The sequence below is a fragment of the Cotesia glomerata genome, linkage group LG6 (assembly GCF_020080835.1).
Source record: "Cotesia glomerata isolate CgM1 linkage group LG6, MPM_Cglom_v2.3, whole genome shotgun sequence".
NCBI lineage: Eukaryota > Metazoa > Arthropoda > Insecta > Hymenoptera > Braconidae > Cotesia > Cotesia glomerata.
Genome location: NC_058163.1, coordinates 26,543,480 through 26,570,980, shown reverse-complemented (window position 1 = coordinate 26,570,980; position 27,501 = coordinate 26,543,480). Strand labels below are relative to the sequence as shown.

The following is a 27,501-nucleotide window of genomic DNA, read 5'->3' as shown; positions in this document are numbered from 1 at the left end:
ATTCGATAAGTGATTGGGTAATAATACATATATATGAGGTTTTTTTTTTATTTCGGATCGACTAGTACGAGAAATGTTATAAGAAAACAAACCAATTTATCTGAAGGCTTGTCAATCTTGTCAAGTCGACGTGTAGACGTCTTATAGCATTCGTCAAAAAACGTCACGTTCGTTGTGAAGACTCGCCTGAGGAATTACAGACAAGTTCGTTGACAGAAACCCGCCGTCGTTGAATATGTCGAACGTCGTCCTATACCTATATACAGTTCGTGTTTCTACACAAGTCTTAGCCTAGAGGGAAAACGTAAAACACACACAGAATCAGAATTGTACCCCAGAAGCATCCCCTAGAATCCAGCCTCCACTCCGCCTCTATCCGGTGTGTGTACTGTAGTCAGCCTCGGCCCGCATTTGCTTTTGCAATAACGACACCAGCTGTGACTTTGAATTGACGTTGCAATTAAATTTAAACCTCCTTACTCTGCTTCCTCCCTTTCATGGATAAATACTGTTTCTTGCTCTTGCTATCTCTTTTTCATCCTACTTCTTTATGTTCATTCATTTTTATTTTTGCATCAAATTAGAGACTTTTTATGCCGGCGTATTTACATGTAAGAGTGACAATAAAAATTGCATTGAGTCGAAATGTAAATGAAAATGGAATTCAAATAAAAATAGTGCAAAGTATTTAGAAATACTTTCAATTCAGGTTTATTAATTTTTATTTGTTGAAATTACAATACGGAAAAATTTTTATGGTAATCCGTACAAAAATTTTCTAATTTAATCTGCAATTTTTAGTACACTGATAGAAGGATTTATTAACTATTAATAATTTAATTTATTTGAAGACAATTATCTAATTTATTAAATTTTAATGAATATTTTTTAACATTCAATAAATATTTATTTGGGAGAAAAGTACATTTATTAACAGTTAATAAATATTTATTAATAGTTAACAAATATTTATTAACTGTTAATAAATATTTATTAAATCCTATGACGTTAAAAAATTATTTATTAACAGTTAATAAAGCTTATTAAATATAAACATATCCTTCTAAAAGTGTAGAGAACATTAAAAAAAATAAAATGATCATTTATTTAAAAATTTTTCAAAGTTACAGAGGTACAAAACTTCCAAATTAAAGTCCTGAGTTCGAATCTCGGAGAGTGTAATTTTATTATTTTTTTTTTTTTTTTGACGAATATTTATTAACATTTAATAAATCGTACACTCATGGAAGGATTTATCAACTATTAATAATTTAATTTATTTGAAGACAATTGTTAAATTTATTAAATTTTAATGAATATTTTTTAACATTCAATAAATATTTATTCGGGAGAAAAGTACATTTATTAATAGTTAATAAGAATTTATTAATAGTTAACAAATGTTTATTAACATTTAATAAATTGTATTTAATAAATAATTTATTAACTGTTGATAAATATTTATTAAATCCTGTGATGTTAAAAAATCATTTATTAACAGTCAATAAAGCTTATTAAATATAAACAAATCCTTCTATCAGTGTATGTTCTGTTACCACTTATATATTCTTGATATGCATTAATTAACCGGCATTTTTAAATAAGTTTAATTTTGTTCGCTAAATGAGCAAGTAATGATACGAATTAAATATTTAAAAACGATGATTGATATTACTGATTTCTGAAATTAGTACACTTTAAAGTGAATTTATATTTAATATATGCAAAAACGTACATTTTATCTTCAATTTAAATTGTAAATTATGCAAATGTACTTTTATTGGTTAAAGTCTTATATAAATAAAAAAAATTGAATTAATTAGTTATATACAAAAAAAAATTAACATGTTGAATTATTTTCAAACTGTTCTAAAGTATTTTAAATTTGCTATTAAAAAAATATCTTTAATTCTGACTTTGACAATTTTAACAAAAAAAATTAATTCAATTTAAATGTAATGTGTTACATAAAAACAAATTTTAATGACATTTAAAATTATTTATGATTTTGCACTTTGAAAGCCTTGAAAAAAATAGTTTGTTGGCGTGAGTAGATTATTGTGTTAAAACAGGGATGTCGTACGGAAGTGGTTATTAAAAAATGTCTTTTAACCAAGGCGATGATTCTCATCTCGATTAACCGGGTTGTCTCGACACTAAATTAATGCTTCAATTAAGCTCCGTGACCCAGAATGCAAGTATATTCCCTTGATGTTGCCGTGTATATGAGCAACACAGACAACAAGTAGGAAATAAGCAATGCACGAATAGTGTGCTACAGAATTATTCCCTAAAGTTATATCTTGTACACCTCATTGTCTTCCTCTAGTTCCTCTCTATCTAGAATAAATATCTTGGCAAAATTTACAAGCCAACAACCGCATTACAGTTGCCTTATTCATGCTATTAATTTCAAAGTTATTTATGTCTTGCCGTTTAATTTAATACCGAGACATTTATTTTCATAATTATTCCACTTTCATATTAACACTGACAATTACAATGGTACAAAAAAAAATCAAAATAAAATGAATTGATTAGAATATACTCTAACGAAAAAATGATCGTCAATCTTGAAAAAAAATTTTAAATCAACGTTTATTAATTAAATTGCCTTTATTGTTCAAGACTTTAAAGAAAGGGAAATAAGATAACCCTCAAAAAAATTAATTTTTTAACCCAAATCATTTTTTAATCTCCTCATTTGGATTATGGGAAGTTATTAAATAAAAATTTCAGCTTAATTCAGTTTTGGTTAATAATTATTATTTTTTTTCGGATGACAGTTGGATAAATTTTAAGAAGCCATGGATAAAAATTTATTTCTAAATACTTGTGCTACCGAGTTTCACTCGAATAATTTTTATTAATATTATTATTATTTAAAATTTAATAAATCAAAGATAGTTAATATTATAAGCCAGCTATACCCGATCCAAATTGTTGGAGAATGACTAATTTTTCATTATTAATTGTTCACCATAATATTTTATCGGTATGAAGTCTCAATACCATCAGAGAAAATTTAGGTGACGATAATAATTAAAATTTGTTTAGACAATTATTATTAGAGAAAAATGTAATTTTTTACTCAGTGTAACTTTTTTCAGTGACTGAAAAAATTCCTGGCCAAATGAGAATTACTCAGTCTAACTTAATAGGCAACTGAATAGTAATTACGGATAGGTCTCGGATAGTTCAACTGGTAGAGCATTTGGCGCGTAACCAAAAGATCCAGGTTCGAGTCCTGGTCTGGGCTGTCTGAATTATTTTTTCAGTCACTGAAAAAAGTTACACTGAGTAAAAAATTACATCTTTCTCTAATAATAATTGTCTAAAAAAATTTTAGTTATTGTCGTCACCTAAATTTTCTTTGATGGTATTGAGACTTCATACCGATAAAATATTATGGTGAAAAATTAGTCATTCTCCAACAATTTGGATCGGGTAGCTGGCTTATAATATTAACTATCTTTGATTTATTAAATTTAAAACACCGATCTTTATATATTAAATATACATCATTTAAAATAATTATTAAAATCAATCAATTGTAGTATTATTATTATTCAGCAATAATGTATTATATTATTTTTATTGAAATCCCTCTGACTTTTCGCCCGTATGCTTTTAATCTCGACTCGTAATTATTGATTCGCATGTTGATTTTAGCAAAGCGTAAATATTTAATCAAATATACATAGCAGTCGTTTGTACGAATCCTCGCAGTATATTGATTTAAAAAAAAAATGTAAAAAAAAATATTCAATTTATAATTCCTTGACAATAAAAAAAAACACACACACACCGACACAATTAACATTTAAATCTTCGGGTGAATTTTTTATAAAAAACGAATCGTGATAAATCGGTCAGATCGATTTGTAAAAGAGATAAACCTAAGTCGTGTGGAATGAGAAAACGTTGAGTTTAGCCTGTGTTTCCGCCTGGCTTAATTAACGTTAACGAACCACACCGTGGGGTGAGGATGAGAGTAAGAGTGAGTGCCGGAGGACGAGGGTGAGTTTGGCTGGCTGCTCGGTCGCTCGGTTGAGTCGAGTTGAGTTGGTGGATGCTGGTTACTGGTGAGAAGGGAATGAAAAAGAGGAAGGGAAAAAGCAAAATGCTGTGTAGTATAGTATACACGTGAAAGAGAGGAAAGGAGTAAAGAGAGAAAAGCGTTAGATCCAGCTCGGGCCGCACTCCACAATTCCTGGAAGCTCGCGTTCACAGACGCCGCAGAATTTCATTCTCATCCGACAAACGGTTGAAACCTAGCCCATTTTCCACTTCACCCCTCTTTCCCTCTTTTCCTCATTTCATCGTACACTCCTTATCCCTCTTGGTCTTATTTTCCCGTACTATACCCACTGCTCTGGACTGGGACTCCCCGTTGACCAGCTCTGCTCCATATTTCAAGCGGAAATTTCTCCGCAAACTCACGTCAACATTTAAGTAACTGCATAAATTACTTCTGTTTCTGCCTTATTTATGTTTCGTTCATTGGTTATACTTATATTTATTTATTGCATTACCTAGCATTGTTTTCTTAATTATTTTTTATTTATTACGACTGTTCAATTTGCTAAAACAAGAACCATTAATCTTGCCAAATTTATTCATACTTTTAGTATTTTATTTTTAATCTGATTCACAAAAATCACAAATTTACAAGCGTGTTACCACAACGAGCAAAGTGTGTGTGGCAATACACAAATGCCGAAAGCCTCACACATAAATAAATGTAATCAACTAACGTAATTAAGATAATATTTTGCACCATATTGTGATCAATCAATGAATATTCGTTATTTGATTGTCATATTATTGTCCAAAATATTTGCTGGTATCAAAAAGAACCAGTGTAATTGAAAAATTTTTTTGTAGATGGCGCTGAACACAGACTTACACAGAAAAAAAAATGTTCTTGAATCAAGTATATAATTTAGAAGAACTTAATATTCTTGATTTGAGTAGAAAAATTCTTGATTTAAGGAAATTTAAATAATTTATATCAAAACAAATTGAGTTTGTGATGGTTTATTAATATAAATTCATTTCTATTGTTAATTTGAACAATAAATGGCCACAAACGGTACTTCTACCCAACCCTCTTCAAAATTATATTGTTGGTTCAAGAATTTTTCTCTTGAATCAAGTTAATTTTTTTTTCAATGTACGGTTATCCAAAAATTGACTAATTTTTATGTTTTTCGTTCTAAAAAACATGATATTTTTTTCTAGTAATTTATTAATTAATTATTTACCTCAAATAAAATACATCAACTTTCGTACGTATTTTTGAGTTCTGATATCTAAAATCTAACGCTATGCTACCCCGCATGAAAAAACTATATATGGCTGAACATATATGGAAAGTTATATGGGGAATATGTGATCATATATAGCGGCAAAATTATATATATGAAATAATAAATGTTTTGTTAATATAATGAAGATATATTTGATTCAATATAAGTTCAAATTTATTACTTAGTATATGTTATAAAATATATACTTTTATTATATAAAAATTACTTATATAGAAAACTATATAATAGATACATATATTTTTCGTAAAATATGTGTTGAGATAGATTATTACTGTATACTTTCATTTATAAAATTTCAATTATATGGCAATATATATTATTTTATTATAAATTACCATACATAATACCAGATATTTATGATATGTCGAAATAGGTCAAAACGGAAAGATTAATAAAAAAAAAAAAATTAATAGTTTGTCGTATATCTCAAGTTTCACGAGCAACTTGATCAATCGAGTTTACGGTCGAAGCAAATCTGAATTTCAGTAAATTAGTAACACATCACGTAATATTTTCTTTTTTTTTATAACTTTTTTTCAGAGAATTATTTGGCCTCAGCATTCTATTGTAATTTTGGTACCAATGCCAATATTAAAATTATATTGAACATATAATTTAAAGTATATTTTAAATTATACTGAAAAATACATTGTTCTTATACTATTTATAATATAGTGTTAATTATAATATGTACGATATATTGAATCATATATAGCTGAAAATATAATTGAAATATATGTTATGAGTATAACATCAATACATAATACTACATATATCATTATTGTGTATATGAAACGGCAACATTTTGCATATGGGTCCTTATATAATCACATATATTTTTACATAAGGTAAAAGCCCCAATATATGATCATGTACCAGTATATGATCACTCCATGTATTTGTATACCTATATTTGTGAATATAGATATACAAATACATGGAGTGATCATATACTGGTACGTGATCATCTATTGGGGCTTTTACCTTATGTAAAATATAATTTTTTGTATATGATGAAGGATATATAGCTTTTTCATGCGGGACTAATAGGCTACATAATCTGCAATACCATCTACGCAGTTACCGACAAAGCATACCGTGTATAGTATAGTATAGTGTAGTATGGTATATAGTATACTAAATAAAGCAATAAACCGGGAGAGTCTCGTAAATAAAATGAATGGTATACCGCTATAACTATATTTGAACATTTATTTTAATGTATTGCGTCAGAAATGAGTTGGTAGATTTATTTGTAAGAATTAACACAAAAATCGGTGTAATAGCATTTTTTTTTTCATAACACCAATTTTTTGTTACAATGGAGTACATAATTTATACAAGATATTTTTCCGTGTGGCTTAAAAACGCATTAGAAAAGATTTATGAAAGAATTTGCTTTAATAAATGTTAAGGAAAAAATAAATTGCTTTGTAAAGAGTTTACTTGATTAAAAAAAAAAAAAGCTAAGAACATTTCTTTAAATCGACAAGATTAATCAACTTGTAGAGACCGGCACATTTTAAGATCGATTACCTTACTCCCTCTGAGGTCCAGACCAAACAACTTTAATTGCTCGACATTTTTCTTGGTGCTTTTTCCCGGCGTCCAGCTCGAAATTTATTTTTTAAGTTTAAAAAAAAACCGGAGCAAAAAAATTCATTAAAGCGCTTAAGTATTTAAGATTAATTGCTAACAACAATTCATCACATCACTGTATTCATTTATTTTTTAATTAAAATTTATCACTGTGAGGAATAAAGATAAATAGACGATGTTAAAATAACGATATTAAAAATTTAATCTGCTTAGAGTTAAATAGATTAATATATTTTATTCAAACGTTTGTACTTATGAATCCAAGTACAGCTCGTTAAATTTAAGTACTTCTGTCAGATTTGGTTAAATCTAATAAGCACTAACGATCGAATGGTATGTTTAATTAAACTTTTATTAGACCTGATAAATTTTATTATTATTACTGCTATTTTACATTTGGATTATTTTATTAACAAGCTATGAACACCGATATTAATTTTTTTTTTTTCACTAGAACAAATCCTATCTCTTTTATCATCTATGATCGATTTAATTTTATACAAATTAGATCATCCATTATTTAAAAAAATTAGAATGTGATGTAAATAACTTCTTGTTATCTACGGTATATAAATAGACTACGTAATAATTCGAACAATTACTTTTATGAATATTTGTTTTTTTTACGATAGCAATTTTATATCTTAATAATGGGCTTATTTAGAATAACGGAGTTAATTGAGCCTAAGAAATTCCGCAATATTCAGTTTATTACATCTGAGCAGTAAAGTTTTTACAACTTTAGTCATTTATATGAGAATTTCGACCAAAATAATTTAAAATCTTAGTAGTGAATTGCTAATGAAAGATTTATCAAGGGTTACTTGTATAAATTTTAGTTATCATCATATTGTTAAGTTGCTGTATTTTGTGTGATTTTTTTGAAAATTTTGTTAAATTGCACTGTACTTTCGTAAATATTGACGTTTTTAAATATATAAGCTCATCCCGATGTTACACTTATCAAGAGCTTTCATTTAAGTACCCACATGCATTTTTGATATATTTTTCATATATACATATATATATAAATATATGAAAAATTGATGTGGCTACTCAAATGGAAGGTCTCGATGAGTATAATCTCAGGGTGAGCTTATATCTTTAAAAATATCATTAGTTGACAAGATAGCAATGTCAGTTCTTAGTTATCGACATTTTTAAAGATATAAGCTCATCCCGATGTTACATTCATCAAGAGCTTTCATTTGATTACCCACATGCATTTTTGATATATTTTTCATATATACATATATATAATATATATAAATATATATATATATATATATATATATATATATATATATATATATATATATACATATATATAATATATATAAATATATAAAATATATGAAAAATTGATGTCGGTACTCAAATAAAAGGTCTTGATGAGTGTTACATAAGGATGAGCTTATATCTTTAAAAAAGTCATTAGTTGACAAAATACGATGTCAGTTCTTAATTATTGACATTTTTAAAGATATAAGCTCATTCCGATGTTACAATCATCAAGAGCTTTCATTTGAGTACCCACATGGTATTTTTTATATATTTTATATTTATGATATTTGTGAAATATATAAATATATAAAATATATGAAAAATTGATGTGGGTACTCAAATGAAAGGTCTCGATGAGTGTAACATCGGGATGAGTTGATATCTTTAAAAATGTCAATATTTCACAAGATACAAGGTAATTTCTTAATTATGTATCTAGAGATAGAGTATTTTCGACTGCAGCCTAAATTAAAATTATATAATTACACAAAAAAACAAAAATTATACAATTATAAAAAGTTTTCCATGAAAAGAATCATTCAACAAAAAAAATAAAACAAGAAGGATTATATTTATTACTTTTGAATACGAAAAAGATTTTCCTTGTTATAAAGAGAGTGATACAAAAGAAAACGTTTATGAGATTTAAATCGTCTAAGCGGTCCATTTTTTTAGCAATGCATTATTCACCAGCTGGTTGAGCTCCTAAATGTTTTACGCATTCGATACTGCTCACTCTCACTCCTCTCATCTCTTACTTATTCGTATAATTCTCTCCCTTTCTTCCTTCGTTTTCTTGTTCTGCTCCTATTGCGCGGTTCCCTGCTTATTTCACCAGATGCGAACTCACGAATGCGGATGGGAGTGTAGGGCGTTCAATGGGAAGATGCGGTAAACTTTTCGCGTACTTTTGTCACGTGTTTTCCCTTTTATTCACTCGGCTCAACTCCCTCGCCCTACTTTTCCTCGGCTATAGATCCTCGTGAAAATAACCAAAAAAAAATAAATATAAATATAAATAAAAATAAATTTAAAGAGAAAAAGATTTTTCTTTCTCTTCAATCATCGGCCCGCTGGGATTCTCATGAATGTAAATTCTTAATAAAATTTTAAATTACCTTAAGAAAGGTGGATATCCACCAGAGTTTTGGGTCTCAAGGAAAACATAAAAAGTTGGCATCTGCTAACTGGAATAAAAGCTGGATCTCTCAAAAAAAAAAAAAAAAAAGAAAATCATAAATAACCAGATAAATAAGTCGGATTTTTAGTTCATGGCTGAGAAAAAAAATTACTTAGGTAAAAAAAAAAATTATTATAATTAATAATATTCATAATTACTAAGTACACTCGTCATCTTAGTGCGTTGTATATTCCGGTCAGAGCATTTGAAATTTTTCAGCTCGTTATGATTTTTTAAGAATGTAATTATCATCCCTTAGCTTCAAGCTATCCTAACTTTGTTAATTTTTTTTGATAGCAAAAAAACAGGAGAGAAATTTGACGTTAAATTTAATCTACAACTACACTGATAGAAGGATTTGTTTATTCGCTATGAGTGCGACTGCAGCGCCAGACAAAATATGAACTACAGGGGGCTGTCATAAAATTTTTTTATACGTATGGCAATAGCAAGAAAAATAAAAATAAATAAATATTATAAATAATAGTAAAAAGAAAAAGTTATAAAAAATATGTGAGACTTTTGTAATGATTGCAGTTTTGTTTTTTAATAAAATGAATTAACAACAAGTAAGTATAATGATAAAAAATAATAAAGAATGCAGTAAACATTTAGGTTAAGTTATTTGATATTTATATCAAAGTCAAAAAATGAAACTTATAAAAAATTAAAATGAAAAAAAAAATAATTAAATAGTTATATCAATGGAATATATTAATATTTATTTAATTAATGTAATTTTTATTTTTTAGTAACAAAAAAGCCATGAATATTATTATAAAGACCGGATTTCAGTGTGTCACTCATCAAATTGAATTTCAGCCAGCAACAGTGAATAAGGGCAAAAATCTTGCTCTTGCAGAACATGTAAGAGATGTCGAAGAACACAGACGGAATAATGATAGCTATTTAATAAAATCTCGAATTATTCGACAAGCCTCGGTCCACAGTACACCTTACATCACTTCATTGAACGTAATTTGAAATTTGATCATTTATTTCGTCGTGGTAAAAATTATTAGAGTATTGTAATTAACAGATTTTTTCTATTATTTTTTTTTTAGATTAATTCTAAACGCCATGTGACGGATGTCCAATGTAATTGTGTATATAATCAGAGTAAAAAGTGCAAGCACGTCGCGGCGTTAATTTATTTTATTAACAATGAGGAAAGCGCTTCAAAAACCAGTCATGAGCAGCAGTGGGGCAAGCCGAGTGTACGTCAATTCACGAAAAATAAATATTCCAAAGGAGAGTATTTTAAAAATATAGTACCACACAAATATACCCAATTGCATGATCCTCAAAAAGTTTCAATCACTGAATTGAAAAATGATTCACCCTTAAAACTAATAATACAAGCACAATTGAAAGAAAACAATAAACACACAGTGAGAAACGTTATGAATTCGTTATTAGCGCAAGTTGAATTAAATTTGGAGAAAGAAGAATGCGCTGTGTGTATTGAAAATTTATTAATTTTCCAAGAGGAATATTTTATTTATAAAAGTGAATATGAAATGGATAGTAAAATACGAGAGTTTTACCTAAAAAATGTGCAATTATCAGAACAGGAAATCGTCAATTTGTCTTGTCAAACAGTTAAACAATCTTCCAGTAATAATTGGTTTAAAGCTCGACGGTTAAGAATTTCCGCAAGTTCTAATGTTCATAATATTAAAGTATTGAGTAGAAAACCAGTTGAAGCTTTAGTTTCAGATATGTTAAACCCTAGTAAAATTGACAGTGCTTCAACCAGATACGGTTTAAAAATGGAAACTCATGCCAAAGTTAAATACCAAGAATTGACAAATTGTATTGTTAAACGTGTTGGAGTATTGGTCAGCAAATTTCAGCCTTGGCTTTGTGCAAGCCTGGATGGCGTTGTCACTGATGATGGCTCTATTTCAAAAATTGTAGAATTCAAATGTCCAAGTTCTTGCGAGAAGAAACCAATAATTAATACCATTGATAACTCAAGTAATGTTAAGTATTTACAACTTATTGATAATAAGTTACAACTGAAGAAGACTGATCTTTATTATACACAAGTTCAAGTTCAAATGTATGTCAGTGGAATGAGCGTTTGTGATTTCTTTGTCTATTCACCTGTTGAAGATGGCAGTTTTTTGATTGGAGTTCATAGAGACGAAGATTTTTTAAAAACTGTGATTTTAAAAAGCGAAAAATTCTATTTTGAACATTATTTACCTGCTTTATACGCGACCTTAACTATTGAAGACAGTGATAAAGAAAATAATCATAACAATTGTGATAATACTGATAACTTAGATAGTAATGAGGAAAATGATATTACAATGGAGAAACGAAGCTTTACTGAAAGTGATATTGAGAATATTTTTAAATAATAATAACTTATTTTTTATAATACATAACTGCGTAAAAATAATTGGAATATTGTCATTGTTACCAACAAGTCAATTATTAGAAAATTAAGTAAAGATATATTATTCGTTACTTAAAATTTAATATTTATTAAGTTAAGTAAAGAGTATTGTTATTCGTTATAAAAATACCAATTTAAAAGAGTTTTAATTTAATATTCCTTACTAATATAAAAGTTGTAAAGAATGTTATTGTTTATTACAAGAATTTAAACAATTTATTCATTAATTTTACAATTTATTTACAATATCTTGGAAATTTAATTTTGTATGTCATCAAAATCCATAAAATAAATACAGTTTTTATGAGTAATAAGATATTTTTTATCTCTCATTTTCAGCATCTTCTTTATTAGAAATAATTGGAGGCTGTAAATTTACCAAAACACAACAAATGTGCACAATATCGTCTATGCAATGAAACAAGTGTTGAGGAATTTTATGCAATATTTGATAAGTCCGTAATCGTTGCATGATTCTTTCAACGTGAATCCTAACTCTTGCTACACTGTATGTTTGTTGAGTTTCTATGGCTGAAAATTCATTTTTTTTTTCAAGAAAAAGGCGGCATAACCATTTGTACTTTTTACCACTTGCGTCAATCACTGTTTTATTTCTGGAAAACCTTTGTCAGCCAAAACAATGTCACCATCTTCTAATAGATCTAACAGCTGAACTCTATTGTAAGTTGAGAATCCGATTTCCGTCCTCCGGCTACGTCAGATCTTAAGGAAATAAAACCTCCAGGAGTTATTCCAATAAGAACTTTAGCCGTGAAGTTTTTGTATTGGGAGTATGTAAAAACACGATTGTCGACACTTTTAGGGATATCAATTCGAAATTCTGTACAATCAATTATAACTCTGGTGTTACTGTAATCAGGTAGAAAGCAGTCAGGCATAGTTTCTTGTACAGCGTCAATATCTGGCCAAAATACTAAATTTCTGGTTGCACTAGCTAGTAGTTGCAAAGTTTCATAAAAAATTGTAGAAATTGTTGTTCTGTGAATACTAAACAGTACACCAAGTGCTGAAAATGTCAATCAGTTTTCATTTTCATTAAAAAAATTAATAGTCGATCTTTTTTCGATACAATGTACTTTTTTCGTGTAGACATTCTTGTCAACAAGAAATCAAAATTTTCGAATGAAACCCCTGCCAGATCAATGATTTCTTGATCCTTTGTCACCGATGTGAATCCATTGAAATGTTTACTGTTTGCTTGACTTTCTTTATCAACAACAAGGTTTTAGGAGTACCACATTCTTTATCTACAAATTTTTATTACCAATATGAATTTTAATCGCCCTAGTATCTTCAACAATTTCTGTCTGAGTTTCAGCATGACATAAATCGTCTTTGACATAACGATTGCAAGTAAATGTTTGAGAAATTGATATCAGAGTTCGAATAAAAATCAATTTGACACTCTTGGTCTACTTTTGAAGACACTACTGGAGGATTTTCAGTCATCACTTCTACCGATTCTATAACATTGGACTCAGCATTTGATGTTGAAGGTAATTGTGCTTTCATGCGCCGATTCATTACGCGTTTATATCTGAAAATATAAAATTATCATTGCTAAGTCGTTCAAATTGATCAAGTTTACCAAATAATTTTTACCTGTTTAACGCAGAGGATTCATTTACTTTTTGAGCACTTGTAAATTGAAGGAAATATAGTTGGAATGTAGCTAGGACTTAGCTCCTCTTCTGATTTCTTACCTCCAATAAAATGATCACTACAAATACAATCACATGGCTTGGGAACCCACTGTGATCCGTCAGCGCTAAAATCACGTGTTTACAAAATGTTAGAATAGTATGTAAATTTTTTCTGTTAATTTACATTTAAGCATTTATTGTAAATTAGATTTTTCATCACAGAATCATAACAACATTATTAACTTTCACTAAACTTAAAAATTTTGAAAAATTTTCAATTCTATAATACTAAAGTTAACTGGCGTTAATTTTTTTATTTTTAATAAAATTAGAACTAAAAAAATTTTTTTTTTAATTTTATCAATAAAAAATAATTATAAAATTTTAGGATGTCGGCTAACTTAATTTTTCATAAAAATTTTCCGAATTATTGTTATTGATAAAATTAAGGTTATGGTAGTACTTACTTCAGCCTTTTAACTGCAGCTATCCACTGATTCCGTTGATTTTTTTTCCATTGAGCAGTCGGAAATTTATAAAACTTGCACTCACTTTTCTGCTGGTATTTTTACAATTTACGACACAACAACTTTGGTGTCTCATTTTTTTTTAATTGATTTAAATTAAAACAAAATAAATACTCTCCACGTGTGCTTGCTTACAATTTTAGTAATAATAGCCCCCCGTAATACCGAAAGTAACCACTGCGAACGCTTCAGTCGATTTAATTTCCCCTACCATGGCTTCACTCACAGCGAATAGTTAAAAATATTTGTTAATATTTAACAAATCATTTATTAGAGAACATTTTTTAATATTCAATAAATATTTCTTAGTGTTTAAAATGATTTGTTTGTATTTAATAAATCTTATATTTATTTATTAAATATTAATTAATCTTGTTAAATAATAAGAAATATTTGTTAAAGACTAAAAAGTGGTCTCTAATAAACGATTTGTTAAATATTAACAAATATTTTTAACTATAAATAAATCTTTTTATCAGTGTATTATTTGATAAATATTGTTCTAATTGTCACCTCTTTTGCAAAATCTTTAAAAGATTTTTTTTTTCATCTTTTCTCATGAGTTGGAAGAAAAATGACACCCATGTTTTGTTTTTAGATATTTCTACAAAACTTATGTCAAAAAATTTGAACTAACAATTAACTTTTTTATTTGAAGGTTCCTTATCTTATTTTTGATGATTAATTTTTGGTTTAAATTTTATAAATTCATAATTGAAAAAAATTAAAAACTAATTTTAACATTACTTTATTTTATTTTTTAAGTCTTGACACAATTTTACTAAGATTCCTTTTAACTTAATTACCTAGTATTAATCTCTTGATACTTGGAGATATTACAATTTGAACTGCATTCAAAGGATTTGTTATAATTTAAGTTTGTAGGAGCGTGAAATAACGCTCATTTATAAGCTAGAATAGAAATCTCGTGAATTTAACGACCGATATTTTAAAACTTATTCGAGAGCAACGTCAGTTCTCTATATTTAAAAAAATTTAACTAAATTTCTTAACCTTCGAAAAATCATTCAAGAAATTTTGATTCTTGTCAAAAAAACAAAAAATTTTGGAAAATTTTGTTCTTTTAAACTATTTAGTACTATAATTTAGAAATTATAATTTTGATAGAATAATTGTTCAGATTAAATGAAAACAGTTGTCTGTTTTTTTGCAAACAAATGTTTTAGAAAAAAAAAAAAACAAATCTTGATTAGCTAATAAATTCGTTGGTATTATCTTAACAAATTCGAGTATGTAATGCGAGCAGAGAATTACTAAAAAAAGTTTCATATAATCGTGTCAGAGTTTCTACAAATGGCTAGATTTTAATGTAATCCACCTTAAGTGGGGATTAAAGAAATGAAAGAATTGTTTGAAATAGTGATTGAATTATAAGGTCAACAAAGGGTCCAGTGAAATAATTTATATAGAAAGATAAAGGTTTTGCGTTGAGAAACAAAGAGAAAGTAGTAAAGTGAGTGACTGCCGCCAGTTTGAAGATTTAGGAGGGTAACATCGTTCTCCGTTTAGGTTTTTAGAGTTGGGGTGGCTTAACGGCCTCGTAAATTACGTCTGTTTCACGTAGCTTCTGTATTTTTTATTCTATTTCATTTTATTTTAGTTTATTTTGTTTTTTTTTATTCATTTCTTCCCGCCTTTACTTCCATCATGTCGTAGGTATCCCAACAGCTTCAGCGGCCCTGGAGTCTCGTTTGCATTTATTATAGTCCGGCCGTAAAGAGACGACTAATTAATCGAGTGCACGTGTATACATTGACTGAAGGTTATGCTCAGACGGATACCACTCTGGGAAATTATAACCCATTTTTTATTTTAGTGCATAAATTACTCTATGACTATATAAACTAATGAATAAGTTTTAGTCATGTACTGTGGAGAATTTTATGGAGTTGTGCATGAATTTGTATTTTAGAATGTAAAAATAATTGTAGTTGTTTTAAATTTTAAGGGTTAAGCAACCTTGAAGTCACTATGTGACTGCCGTGACTTGTGAACTGAAAAAATTAAAATTTTGCTCTATTAAATAATGATTTTTGTTAAATTGCACTGTACTTTCGTAAATATTGACGTTTTTAAAGATATAAGCTCATCCCGATGTTACACTTATCAAGAGCTTTCATTTGAGTACCCACATGCATTTTTGATATATTTTTCATGTATACATATATATAATATATTTAAATATATGAAAAATTGATGTGGGTACTCAAATGGAAGGTCTCGATGAGTATAATCTCGGGGTGAGCTTATATCTTTAAAAATATCATTAGCTGACAAGATAGCAATGTCAGTTCTTAGTTACCGACATTTTTAAAGATATAAGCTCATCCCGATGTTACACTCATCAAGAGCTTTCATTTGAGTACCCACATGGCAATTTTTACATATTTTATATATATGGTATTTGTGAAATATATAACTATATAAAATATATGAAATATTGATGTGGGTACTCAAATGAAAGGTCTCGATGAGTGTAATGTCAGGGTAAGTTTATATCTTTAAAAATGTCAATAGTTCACATGATACAAGGTCATTTCTTAATTATGTCTCTAGAGATAGAGCATTTTCAAATGCAGCCTAAATATTTATCATAATAAATTAATTATAGATGAGAATGAAATGAAACCTTGAAAAGGTAAAAATTTAAATCAAGATCTGGAAACAAAATTTTCCCTATTCTCTTAATAATTATAATTAATTTTTTCATTTTCATATATATCTTGACATAACCATACATGATATAGACCATAGAAAATTTTTTCCGAAGTATAACATGGATAGAATATTCTTAGAAAGTAGAGAGATAGAGCAAGTGTGTTCTTACATCAGTAAAAAATCCGCTATGAAACGTAAGAAGTTTGTCTCCACTTCTAGAATAAAAAACTCCTGAAATATCTCACGAAGGAAATTCACTTTATGTTTTTTTTTTCTATATAACATAAGTTTAGTATGCTGAAAAAAAACTTAAAGGCTTAGGCACTTAGAAGCTCTCATGAATACAAAAAAAAAAAATTGAAACAAACTTCACGAATACGAGTGTATCAAAATTAATTATTTATAAAGTTATTTACAAAGCGGAAAAAGTTTCAACGTAAGTTGACATGATTGTGTCTTCAATGTTAAAAGTCATTTTTATGAACCTTTTTTCATCTTTTTGGGATGATACAATCACTCGGATAGAGTCGTTCATATATTTTCGGACTAAAGAAGGGTGAATTTAACGGCTATATAAATTAAAACAATAATAATCTGAATATTTAAAAAAAATACTGAAGTTGGATTAAAAACGACAGTCGCATTCCAAGTAATCTGATGAGCGCTCTATTACCCTGATACTAAAAATAATTAAATTCAAAAATTAATAGAGTGATGTTGTTAATTTTCGTGAGCTTAAAATGTCTCCGTTAATTTTGTTAATTAATTGAGAAGGATAAAATATGACGGACGGTGGAGGAACTGAGGAAAATTAAAAGTCAAGCAGGTCACGTTCTCTTGTGAATTAAAAGAGGGTTAATTATCGATGGTACGATGTTTCAATTAGACGGAGCGCTCAAATTAATTATCGCCAGTGATGCTGAAGAAATAAAATAATATGAGACATAACGGATGACAATGTTTAATGCATTAGAATCTCAGCTAATGCTCAATTATCTTTACATTAAGAATTTTTATTTGTAATAGAGTTATCGCTTTTTTAAAAGGTCTAATTTCTGAACATCCAATTCTATAAAAAAAAAAAAATAATTAAAAAAATTGAATTATTAATTTTTCTCTAAAATTCAAACGTCAAAAAAATTCTAAAAAATCATCCGAATAATTTTATAAAAAAATGTCAAAGAATTTTTATGAGAATAAAGTACTTGGATGACTGTAAAAGAACGTGAGAAGGAATGCGAGTGAATGCTTACAGTCGTGACCCCGCGTGCATGCAATTCTACGGCGTCAACTCTTTTCTCGGGTCTTACATTACATTTAACATTAGCTCTTTTACTTACACTGTTCACTTAACTTCATTACTCGTTAGCTTACTGTACTCTAAATAGTATAACAAGTATAAGTATAAAAATTTATGTGTGTAATATTTTTTTTTGTGGTAAACAAATTCTCCTTTACTTCGGCTGGTCAAAGCATTATTAAATCTCGCACGACGAGGTGGTTAATCGGTTAGGACACGGAATATCGACGTGCTGAGGTCACTTGAACCCAGAGAAACATAAGGATATTTGACGTTATTTCCTCTAAAAATGTCTCTTTCACTTTGGACTTATACTTGTTCATTTGACGTTTATATTTTTACTCAGTGCACCGTCATTTTATTTATAATTTAATTTGGAGTTAACTTTGCGGAAAAATAAAGTTTTCGATATTTAAGATTTTTTTTTTTTTATTTTAGTTGGTATAATAACAATGGTTTGACTAGTTAAAAGTTTCAAAAGAATGCAACATGATCTTTGAACCAGAATTTTAATTAATCATTTAATAAATAAAATTATTACTTAAAATTAATGAATAAAAAATTTTTTGTTGCAATTATTATTATTATTTTTCTTTTTTGTATTGAGGATTGTATCCTGAAAACTCGAATAAACTAATTTGTTTCTTAAAAATGTTCAAAATATTTATCAAATTTTAATATTTCATTTTTAATTTATTTAAACAAGTATTTTTTAAAATATTTATTTAAAAAGATTTTATTAAAACTAGAATTTTAATTTTTATAATAAATTACGGACTTTTTTTTTGTTCATTAAAAATTATTTAAAAATTTTATGAGCGATTTTTAATAAAATAAATGCAAATTCAAAATTTTTAATTTTTTCAATGAATTTATTTATTAATTTATTTTTTAAAAATGTTCAAAATATTTATCAAATTTTAATTTATTTAAACAAGTATTTTTTAAAATATTCATTTAAAAAGATTTTATTAAAACTAGAATTTTAATTTTTATAATAAATTATAGATTTTTTTTTTATTCATTAAAAATTAATTAAAAATTTTATCAGCGATTTTTAATGAAATAAATGCAAAATTATTGTTATTATTATTACTATTATTATTATTATTATTATTATTTTGTGAGAAGATTAATTCTACAATTTTTAAAAATTTATTTAATGCATATTCTAAGACAATATATTAATAAAAAAATTATTATTTAAAATTATAAAGATGCAAAGTATAAAATGGAGCAGCGCTACTGTAATCTGTCGTACCGATAGAGCAATTGTCGGCAAAGTCACCGAACTGTTCACATAAAATATATAGACAGAATAAACTTGAGATAGAAGTAGTCCGTTAGAAAGTTTATTAGATGAGATTAAAAGGGAGGGAGGACACAACATGAGCCGACAAATAGGAAACGGGTAAATAGAAATAAAAAGGAAAAACCAGTCTGTTAAATTGAAGCGTTTGAAAATTTAAATCGAATCAGTTTAGTGCCGAATGAGAGTCGAGAGTTTTAAGATCCTTTTGATGGGATGACATAAAGTCGGAGATAGAGTTCATTGAGAATTAATTGAAAAATAAAAAAAAATAGATTAGAATTCGTCTGAATAGTTTCATGCTGGTAGGTAGGAACTAGGAAGAGTGGCGTGGTATCATGACAAAATTTTTTTATTTTTATTAATTTTACTTTTATTTTTATTTTCATTTTCAATTTAATTGAATTCTCGTTTGAGATTTAGCGTTTTTTGTATAAGCGACAAAAGCTTGGGAGTAAAATATATACATATAAAAGAGGTATGGTGAAAAATTTCGTCAAGATCGGGTCCGAGCACTCGAGAGTGAGTCCAGCGATACGAGAAATTCATGGAAATTGGATGGAAATCAAAGCATCCGGTAGTGCAGTTTCGATATACATACACATACATACATACATACATATATGTACAATACTAATGTTATAGATATATCTGTACGTGTATGATACGTTTACTTCAACGAGTTGGGTTGGAACGTACGGATATGTTCAACGAAACTTTGTACATTCAACCGAAAAATATATCTATATATCTATTCATGGATTTAAAGTAACGGCTAGTGTATTGCAAATCACTGTCTTTCAAATATCTGCATTTTTCAATTGATTTTCTTTAGAAAAAAACTGAAAAAAATTACAATAGTATAATTTAATTGAACTTTTCTTATATTTGAAATAATCAAAGTTCTTGATTGAAATTTATGCACTGAATAAAAAAATTTACTTGATTCAAGAGAAAAATTCTTAAGCCAAGAATATAATTTTGAAGAGGGTAATTGTCTTGAATCAAGTAAAATTTCCTTAAATCAAGAAAAATTTCCGTAATTCAAGAATTTTTCTACTCAAATCAAAAATATCTTCAAAATTATATACTTGATTCAAGAACATTTTTTTTTCTGTGTTTTTTTGCACGACTTATGATGCGAAGCATCAAAGAGTGCTTTACGATCGAAAAATTTTTTTCGGCAACTATCTTTATTATTATAGTCTTGTTAGTTCACGGAATCAAGGTATTTTGCATACTATTGTCAAGATAATTTAATGGAGATTAATTTGACACTTTTAAAAAATTGATTTAATGTAATAGAAACGAAAAAAAACATCAAAATAGGTCAAAAAATTTTCCTGTCATGTATGAAACTCTGAAAACACTGTAACTTGCGAAAAAATGCATTAATTGAGTTAAATTTTTTTTTTTTAATTCTTTGAAAGAATTTTAGGTCACCTATTATAAATGGCTAAGTAATTCAGTGTCGTTTAGATTTAGATTTAGATTTTGTGTATTGATGCCAAAGCACAGGCCAAATGGCAATTTCTATTACATAGTATTTACAGTTTTTACAAGAAAATAATTTCTGTGAGTACATAACATTGCATAAAAATTAATTTAAGTAATTTGTGTATAACTTGTATATAAACAAGGAAAAATCAAATTAAATATAGAAAATAAAGGTTTAAAATATAGAATTTCAATGTTATCAATTCAGACAATAGCATAATAATTCTGTGAATTGCACTTATTTTATTCTTATTTTAATCTTAATCTTTAACCTTTAATCTTTAATGTATTAAACTTAAATTTGTTATTTATTAGACGTCGTTTTAATTATCAAGATTTAATAAATAATTGAAAACTTCTTTTTTAAAGACTTGCAAGTTACTCGAATTTACAATTTCGCGTGGGAGTTCTTCCCAAAGCCTTATTGTACAATTATGTACAATTAATAAAATAAAACAAAAAATAGAAGCGCTTGGGCATTATCGTGCTATTTTAGCTGTTTTATATATTTTTTTTTTCACATTCTTTAAATTATTAACATTTCATAATTGAATGAGCATTATGAGTCGTGCACTTTTGGATTTTCCAAAATTTTTTCTTCTTGAAATGAAATAATTAAAATAATTTTTTTTTTTTAAGTACATAAAATATATCGAATTTTTTCCGGTCAGCGAATGAATTTATTTAAATGTTATTTTTAAAAAGAAAAAAAACTTTCAGTATTGAAGTTATCAAATTGACTAGTTGAGTAACTGGTGGACATTGGAAGTAATAAAAATAAATGGAGATTCGTTCACATGACGTTGCGGAGTTGGCTCGAAATTTCCACTCAGCTGGTCTTAGTCTATAAGTCCGTGGAGCCACTCAAGCAAAAGATGAGACTGAGAATAAAATGTAAGGAGACTCGAACGTTTGAATGGTCGCGGATTGTGTGTTGGCGCGAAAGAACCAGCGACAGTTTGAGAAAAAAGTTTAAAAAAAATTACGGAAGAAAGAACAAGTTTAAAAAAAGTAGAAGAGCTTCTGAGGTTGGACCGAAAGATGGGCTAAGCGTTAAAGTGCCTTTACGATACGTAATTGCTTCAATTCAACTGATCGGCGTTAAATGTAGTTCATGAAAATACATCAAAGAAGTTTAATTCTGCGAATAAAAGAAATTAAATTGAGAGTTTGTTAAATAAATTTTATAAAATATTACGCCGGAAAATAGTAATGATGTTCCGACTATTCACGCTCAATTTTTTCTCATTTAATTGCATTTGTACTTGAGATCTCATTCGCTTGATCGTTTTTTTCCGACGCCTTAATCATACTTAAGGCGCTTTCGATTATCAGGCCACTGACAGCCTCAACTTTTCCCGGAAAAAAAGTTATAATCTTTTTATTATTTAATTTTAAATTTTAAATTAGATATTTCACGATATTTTCGATGCAGTGTAAAATAAATAAGAATAAAAATAATACGCGAGATCTTAATGGAATTTTTCCGATATAATAAAAAATAGCGGCATCAAACATGAACACTAACTAAGTAATTATTTTCGGGAAATGAACTTTTATTGGTATGTTTTTATTTCAGCGAGTCAAAAAATGTGGTTTTAGAAGAGCGTTTCTTTTTTCCCGTGTCAAATCCGGCTTTAGTTTTTCCTCTTTATGACATTGGATTTTCTGACTGCAGGCCAGCCCTCAAGTCTTTTTCTTTTATATCAACCCTTAGTCCGTTCTGCAGTGATCCAATTTTATTTCTATTACAAAATTGTATTCCCTTTTTGTTTTTATTTTCGTCATATCAGAAGCTGAATTCGATTCGCTAAATTCAAAAGTATTCGTCTCAAATTTTCATTTTTGAGCGTAATTAATTTTTGACAAAAAATTTGAAATATATTTAAAGCTATGTTAATATTTTATATTTAAATTGTAAGAATTTAATTTTTATAGAGTTTCTTCTATTGAAAGTGGGTCGTCTGGTTTTAAAACTGAAGAAAGTAATCTGAAATTTATTATTTCTCCAGGGTATTCCCGAAATATTTATCTTCAAGCTTAATCTTCAATCTTTTCGTTCCATATATCAAAACTTGACTTTTAATTACGCGAAAAAAACTTTTATAAATTATAATTTTTTAGAACAACGGAATTTTGAGAATATTTTCATTTTGTAATTTATCCTCTTGAACGAAAGTTGACAATTTGATGAAAATTTCACTTAAAAATTGAATCAAAACTAAGAACTTCTTATGTAATCAATAAATGTTCACTTTTATTACTGAAATGATTTATTTATTTACAAAAATTCTTCAAAAAACATTTGTCAATGTTTTTTTGTTTTAAGTAAGTGATCTTTGCTTCCTATTTAGTTTAAAAAATTTATTTAATTATAGTTGCAATGGTGGGTAAGTTAATGAGATGTTTCATACCGTAAAAAGAATTTGGAAGGCAATTAAAAACATGACAAATATTATTTTTACCTTCGAAGTCAAACGAAGTAATGAACATTGAATAATTTCATCGTGTATTATAAGTCGTTTAGAGAATGAAACCGAAAATTGATCGTCGTCATATATCGAGGGTTTTCTAACGCAACCTATCTCGATTTTTGAAGATGAAAGGGTTCAACTGAAAAATTAATAATTAATTATAAACGCGTTACTGAAAAAAGATATTAACCCGATTAATAATAAATACGATAGTATTTTTAGAAAATACAATTGATAAATATTGTTTTTAGATGAATATTAATTTTTTATAAGCTATTTTTCACCTCATCTCTAAAATCAACATTTTTGAGATACACAGTAAAAAACTTTTCGTCATTGTGTAGTGTAAAAATTTTTATGTAGAATATTACACTCTAGTGTGTAGAATTTCACATTCTCATGTGTTGATTTAACACACTAGAATGTTGAATTAACATTAGTTTGTGTAAAAACAGTCAGTAACACAAATTTTTGTGTTAAATAATTTTGAAGAATTTCATCTTGTTGGTTTGAGTTGAAAAATTCTTAAACAAAAAAATTTTACTTGATTCAAGAGTTTTTCGTCTTGATTCCAGACAATGAGCTTCTTCAAAATTATTTTCTAGGTTCAAGAATAAATATAGACTATATATTGAAATGGCAATTTTCACTTTTTGAAACTGTAATTTTTTAAGATGAAAGAGTCGTTATTTACTATAGTGACAGCTACTGATCACTTATTTTGGATATTAAATTATAAATTGTGGCTTTTATACTTTCTATATTAAGTTCTGTAATATTTATATTTTTGCCACCCCGATGTCCGCTTTACTGTTTGAAACTATAAAAATTAACCAGAATCCGAGTGAATATTACAGTTTACTTTTTTCCGTGCAGTGTAGAAAACCATCGATGTTTCTACGAACGAAAAATAATTATTAACAAAAAAAATCGGTGGTTTAGAGCGGTGTCAATATTATCTCAATTTTCTAACCGAAGCATTTGAAAAAGCGAATGGTTATATATATCAAGCAACATAACAGAACTAGGAGCCATTCTGATGGTCTACCGTAAAATTTAGCCACCACTGCCGAACTACACCACTACTACTACCACTAGAAGTACTACAAGCAGTTTTACCAGTATAAGCCTATTCTTGTCTTGATTCTAAAACTACAACCAACAAAACGCTCCCACTCGCAATAGTTTTTCATCCCTTTTTGTCTGTCGTAAAATCGAGTTAACCGATGCTCGACGCGCCAACGGGAAAACGTCGTTATCCATGTAGTTATATATATATATATATATATATATATATATATATATATATATATATATATATATATATATATATCGGTTGTGCGTGTCGCGTTCGTTTTAAATCGAGTTTATACCTTTCGTACTACTGTACTGCACCGTACGAGGTACTATATTCAATGTGCAGCATTGTCAATGTGTTGTGGGGTTGTCGAGTAAAGGGTGCAACGAGAGTATGAGGATTGTTACAGTACCGATTGTCAAGCTAGAGATACCACCACGATTTTTCATTGTCTCTCTTTCTCATTTTTATTTCTTCCATTAGTAATCAACTGCTTAATTGACGTTCGATTGTTCCCAAAATTGCTTTATTTTTTTTAAATTCACTTATCATCCTTTTTTACAACATAATTATTTACCAATTCAACTTCAGGATCATTGAAACTCGAGTATTGATTTATAATTTATGACATATGCAATGAAATTATCTGCTTAATAACGTACTTTCTGAAATTAGCTTTTCAATAGCATCCAAAAGCATTTCCATTAGTTTTATCCACTGTACTGACAATCGTTTAGTCAATTTAATTTCTATTTTATTACTCTAACTAATTAACAGTACTTTGTTATTCCAGCCTATTAAATATAGATCAAATGATTTTGTTTCAATTATTTTTAATTGTAAATTATAGCTAAATATTTAGTAATTATCCTGGAATCAGTCGACTTTTAGCGACTGATATTTTAATGAGATACAATGAAAATTGGTAAATTATTCTTTTTTTTATTTTTCATAGTTATTTTATACTATTATAAATTTTGTTAAATTATTGTTTACTAATAGAAGGATTTATTAGTATTAAAAAATATTTTTTAATAGTTAACAAATCATTTATTACCACTTTTTAGTATTAAACAAATATTTCTTAGTATTTAAAATAATTTGTTTGTATTTAATAAATCTGATATTCATTTATTAAATATTAATAAATATTTTTAACTACACTGATAGAAGGATTTATTAGCTATTAATAATTTTATTTATTTGAAGACAATTATTTAATTTATTAAATTTTAATAAATACTTTTTAACATTTGATAAATATTTATTTAGGAGGAAAGTACATTTATTAATAGTTAATAAGTATGTATTAATAATTAACAAATATTTATTAACAGTTAATAAATATTTATTGAATTCTATGATGTTAAAAAATTATTTATTAACAGTTAATGAAGCTTATTAAATATAAACAAATAGTTATATGAGTGCAGTTACATTTATTGGCGTAATTTTCCGTTGAACTTGTCGATTTTTGCATAAAAAGCTCCTGAAAAAAATTGAATATCTAAAAGAAGAAAAAGAAAAAAAGAGTCTTCATAAAATAAAAAAAAGGATGAATAGAATAGAGTAAAATGTTATTATTTCAGCATCAACATTCATTGCCGGCAAAGTTATAAATGCAATGTTAAGGTTAGTGGTTTCCAAGAACGTAGTGTTACTAGCGTAGCAGAATGTAGATCGTTTTATTATTACGAGAGACGCGAAGTCAGCAGTTTGAGGGGTAGTATGCAGTGATACGGTTGGCAATAAAGGCGACAGCTCGTTATAACATTGATAAAGCATCTGACACACAATCTCGAAAAGTTAACTACAACAATATCCAATCGAGGACCGTTTCATACTCTCACTCTTAACTTGTATACATAACTGAACATAAAGTATAAAGGACAAAAAATGAAATGTAATATATCTATAGAGTTTACACAGGAAGCATATACTTTATTTATCCTCTTTTACACTTGTCTCAAGATGTGCTACCTCACGTGGGAGTTTTCGGCTCATGGTTACTCTGGAGACCCGAGATACTGAACTCTTCTCTTATTCTCCTCTTGTATATAAATGTACACACATACCAAAATAGTATGGACAGAGAAAAAATTTTAGATGAAGAGTAAAAGTATAACTTGCGAATTCTCTGGAGATCGATGCCTTGTATCTACAAGAATAGACTTTGGATATAGAACATGTTCTCCAGAGACTCCTGTAAGAGACCTCAGTTTATATAACTTTGAAATATATATTTCAGACCAAACCTGCAATGACTAGCTACAAATATTTTTTTTTTTATAATTTAATCAATAAGTCTTACTTTTATTATTCTAATATACAGACAAACATTTTTTTTTACTTTTTATAAAAAATTTCAATATTTTTCCAGTTTGTCAAAAATTTTTTTTCTAATTTCCAAAACTACGATAGTCTAAAAGAATGGATCAAACTTGTTTTCAAGGTAATAATAGAATATTTTTTATATAATTAACTGGCACAATTAGGAAATTTTCAAAATTGTAATTTTTATTTATACTAGAAAATCAAACGCGCTTCTGTCGCAATGTTTGTTGTCAACAATTTAATAATCAATATTTTTACAAATTAAACTCTTTAATATTTAACCTTTGCCATAGTAACCGTTGCTATGGTAAATTTTGTCATAGTAACCGTTACCATGGTAACAGTTGCTATGATAATCGTTACCATAGCAACGGTTACTATGACAATGGCTACCATAGTAACCGTTGCTGTCGTAATCGTTGCCATAGTAACCGTTGCTATAGTAATCGTTGCCATAATAACTGTTGCTATGGTTATCATTGCCATAGTAACCGTTGCTATGGTAAATTTTGTCATAGTAACCGTTACCATGGTAACAGTTGCTATGATAATCGTTACCATAGCAACGGTTACTATGACAATGGCTACCATAGTAACCGTTGCTGTCGTAATCGTTGCCATAGTAACCGTTGCTATAGTAATCGTTGCCATAATAACTGTTGCTATGGTTATCATTGCCATAGTACCCGTTGCTATGGTAATCTTTGCCATAGTAACTGTTGCTATGGTTATCATTGCCATAGTAACCGTTGTTATAGTAACCATTGCCAAAGTGGTCACCATAGCAACGAAAAGCGACAACAATGAAAATGTCACATCAACTTTTTAATAAAGGA

General features: G+C 27.8%; 1 protein-coding gene and 1 long non-coding RNA gene across 5 annotated transcripts in view; both read left to right on the top strand.

Moving 5' to 3' along the window:
- LOC123266981 (E3 ubiquitin-protein ligase MYCBP2) overlaps nt 1–27,501 on the top strand; it is a 226,078-nt gene that overhangs the window by 94,632 nt on the left and 103,945 nt on the right. The window lies entirely within an intron of this gene.
- On the top strand, nt 1,381–27,501 carry LOC123266990. Its single transcript, XR_006509929.1, has 3 exons — nt 1,381–1,392; nt 1,606–1,614; nt 27,424–27,501. It is a non-coding gene; the product is annotated as an uncharacterized LOC123266990 (long non-coding RNA).